Source organism: Oryctolagus cuniculus, chromosome X (genome assembly GCF_964237555.1).
Source record: "Oryctolagus cuniculus chromosome X, mOryCun1.1, whole genome shotgun sequence".
Taxonomy (NCBI): Eukaryota; Metazoa; Chordata; class Mammalia; order Lagomorpha; family Leporidae; genus Oryctolagus; species Oryctolagus cuniculus.
Window position 1 is genome coordinate 53,401,653 of NC_091453.1, and position 4,117 is coordinate 53,405,769.

General features: G+C 38.0%; 1 pseudogene; it reads right to left on the reverse strand.

The window, feature by feature from the left end:
* Positions 1–499: 499 nt before the first annotated feature.
* LOC127485097 (small nucleolar RNA U3) lies at positions 500–678 on the reverse strand (annotated as a pseudogene).
* Positions 679–4,117: the final 3,439 nt, after the last annotated feature.

Here is a 4,117-nt window from a genome sequence, read left to right on the forward strand (position 1 = left end):
TCAACTTTATCCTAACATATTACCCATTGTATATATGTGTCTGTGTGTACATGAGAGCACTTCATAAAGTTCATGGAAAATAGAATTAAAAGAGGCTTATTTTGGTGCAAAAAAATTGAAATTTATTCCTACTTCCTCTGTCTGAAACTCTGAAAAATCACTTACTGACTCTGGTTTTACCTTTTCCAGGATGAGACAGCTGGAATCATAGAGGTTTATGCATTGTGTAGTATAGCTATGTTTAGCTTCTTAAGAATCTAGCAAACTGTTTTCCAAAGTCTGTGCCATTTGCCACCAGCCACAAATGAGAGTTCTTATCACTTAAGAATTATCTTTTAAAATGCATGTTATCTCTAGTGATGTCACCTGACACAGGTTACTTTTTCTTTATTTTTTTCCATTCTACCAGACATTTACACATTTTCCTTTTTCAAATACACATTTGGCTTTTATTGATGCTCACTTTTGAAGTTTGCTCCTATATTCTTTTCACTTTTAAACCACTGAGTTGGCATTCTCCCCCTCTTATTCCCTGGAAAGGAAAGAAGCGGCACCAAGAGCTAACTTCACGTTCAGGAGAGAACACTGAGCCTCCTCTTCATGGTTTCTGGTGCTCTCCACTTTATAGAAACTTCTACAGTGAGGAACTACAGAAATGATCCCTGAAAGTATAGTCTTTCCTAGTTTACTAATTTCTATTCTTACCTTTGTTGTTCCTGTCCCTCCTCTTTTTTTTTAAGACTTGAGGCTGGCGCTGCGGCTCACTAGGCTAATCCTCCGCCTTGCGGCGCCGGCACACCAGGTTCTAGTCCCGGTCGGGGCACCGGATTCTGTCCCAGTTGCCCCTCTTCCAGGCCAGCTCTCTGCTGTGGCCCGGGAGTGCAGTGGAGGATGGCCCAAGTGCTTGGGCCCTGCACCCCATGGGAGACCAGGAGAAGCACCTGGCTCCTGCCATCAGACCAGCGCGGTGCGCCGGCCACGGCGGCCATTGGAGGGTGAACCAACGGCAAAAGGAAGACCTTTCTCTCTGTGTCTCTCTCTCACTGTCCACTCTGCCTGTCAAAAAAAAAAAAAAAAGACTTGAAAGGCAGAGCGACCAGGATGGGGGTTGGGGGACAGAGACAGAAGTCTTCCATCTGCTGACTTACTCCTCAAATGGCAGCAACAATCAGAGTTGAGTGAGGTCGAAGTCCAGAAGCAGGAACTCCATCCAGATCTCCCACATGCATTCAAGAGTCCACAAACTTGGGCCATCTTCTGCTGCTTTCCCAGACACATAGCAAAGTAGCTGAAACTGGAATATGCACTCTGTTATGAAATGCCAGCATCATAGGCAGTGGCTTAACCCACTATACCACAACACCAACCCTCCTTCTACTTTAAATGTGGTTATAGGTCATGATTTTCCTAATATCTTAATATACATATAGAATTCAGCCTTTATTTCCTTTTGAATGCATGTATTTTAAATTATGAACCTCTCTTTAAAAACTGCTTCATTTGTGTGTTACAAGTTTGGTATATAAAGTGTCAAGTCAAATATTTTCTAACCCAGTAGTAATACTAATACTGAATTTGTTAAATTCCAATAGGAGTTTCCTAGCTAGCTTTCTCTTACTGAGTTTTAACTTAGTTATACTGTGGATAGAGAGCCAACTCTGTACGATTTAAATTCATCAAAATGATTTGACACTTGCTTATATCCAATCAGGTGGGCAAATTTGTAAATATTCTATAGGTATGCTAAAGTAATGTGTTGTTTGCAGTTTTTAGTTATGTGCTAAATATGTAACACTTAAGTGAATTTTAATACATAAGTTTTAATAATGGTTACAAGTTTACTTATTCATTGGATTTGTTTCTTCTGCCAATTAATGATAAAAATGGGTTGAAATGTCTTGCTATGGTTATGTATTTATCTATTTCTAATTGTAGTTACATCAATTATTGCTTTATGTTTTTGTGGGGGCACATTGTTAGGTACATAAAAATATGAAGCAGTTATGTCTTCCCAATGGATTATACCTTTTCTTCTTTTTTCTTCTTTTTTTCTTTTTCTCTTCTTCTTTTCTTTTTTTATATATCTTTTATTATTAAATGCTCTTTTTAACTCTGTGGAATGATTTTACATGATGGAAAAATAATGTATATATACCTCTCTTCTTGTTAGTGTTCTTATAATTCATTTAATTATATTTCCAAACCACTAATTTCACTGCTTCTCCCAGGTTGAACACAAAATTCTTCATGCAATTTAAGTCTCTGACCTCTGTCATCATAGATTTCTTTTGCCTGATTTGAATATCATATTATTAGAGTCACACAGTATATGATTTTACTCCTGGTTTCTTTCACTCCACATCAAATTTGGAATTCATAACAAACCATACTTGTATTGGTATTTTTCAATTTTTGTGACTATTCTAATGATGGCAAACTCCACAATTCTTTCACACATTCTCTTGTTGAGGCATGTTTGGATTGTTTCTAGTTAGAAGCTATTATTAGAAAAATTCATTTGAACATCTTCGTATGTCTTTGGATGAACAAATGCACTCTTTTTGGACGTTTGCCTAAACATGAAACTTCAGCATCAGAATCTAAACTTGAATTTTGCTTTATCAGCTACTGCCAAAAGAGTTTCCAAAGTGATTAGAACAATTCAACACTTCCTTTAACAATGTATGGAGTGTTCCAGCTGCTTTATACTCATGCCAATACATGGTATTGTCAGTTCTTGTATTGTTGGCACTCTGCTGGTTCAGATTTAGAATCACATTCTGGGTTTTTTTTAAAAGATTTATTTATTTATTTGAAAGTCAGAGTTACACAGAGGGAGGAGAGGCAGAGAGAGAGAGAGAGAGAGAGAGAGAGAGAGAGAGAGGTCTTCAATTTGCTGGGTCACTCCCCAATTGGCCGTAAAGGCCAGAGCTACACAGATCCGAAGCCAGGAGCCAGGAGCTTCTTTCAGGTCTCTCACGTGGGTGCAGGGTTCCAAGGACTTGGGCCATCTTCTACTGCTTTCCCAGGCCATAGCAGAGAGCTGGATCAGAAGTGGAGTAGCTGGGTCTCGAACAGGCACCCATATGAGATGCCAGCACTTCAGGCCAGGGTGTTAACCCACTGCACCATAGCACCGGCCCCCACATTCTGGTTTTAATCTATGTATCTGAGGAGTGTCCTGAGTATCTTTTCAGACATTTATTGGCCTTTGAACATTCTATTTTGTAAAATTCCTATCTATGATTTTTAATTGGCTAGTTTAACTTTAAAAAAAGATTTATTTATTTGAAAGGCAGAATTTACAGAAAGAAGGAAGGGGAGAGACAGATCTTCCATCCACTGGTTCACTCCTCAAATGACCACAATAGCTAGAGCTGGGCCAATCCGAAGCCAGGAGCCAGGAGCTTCATCCAGGTCTCTCATGTGGGTGCAGGGGCCCAAGCACTTGGACCATGCTCTGTTGGTTTCCCAGGCCATTAGCAGAGAGTGGGATCAGAAGTAGAGCAGCCAGGACTCAAACCAGTGCCTATATGAGATGCCTATACCACAGGTGGCGGCTTTAACCACTATGCCACACTGCTGGCCCCTAGTTTATCTTTTAATAAATATATTTGTAGGACTTATATAAGCATTCTATTTATGAGTTACAAGAAATTTGTAGCATATTTGCATGGCAGCTATCATTCATAAGAATATGGCTTACAGTTTTATTATAGGAAGGTACTTCAAAAAGTTTATCAATTTATAAGCATAATTAAAATAAGTTGATAGTGGCTCAAAAAAATTTAAAATCTATCCATAGTTATTTCATAGTACATAATTTCTATTAACTTTTTGAGGAGCCCTCACATGCATAGATTTCAGCTTTTGTGCCAAAGTTAATTTAGCTTTTAATTTTCCATGAACTTTTTGAAATACTCTCATATGTGTGGTATCTTTGAATTTACAGAAGTTATTATTAATGAAGACAAATTCATGACTTTTTTAACTTTTGTAGGTCTTACTATTTTCATATCATAATAATGTAAACTTCACCAACCATAGACTAATGAGGACATTCTCATTAGTTTCTTTCTTGAAATTTATTGTTTTTGTCTTACACATTAAACACTGT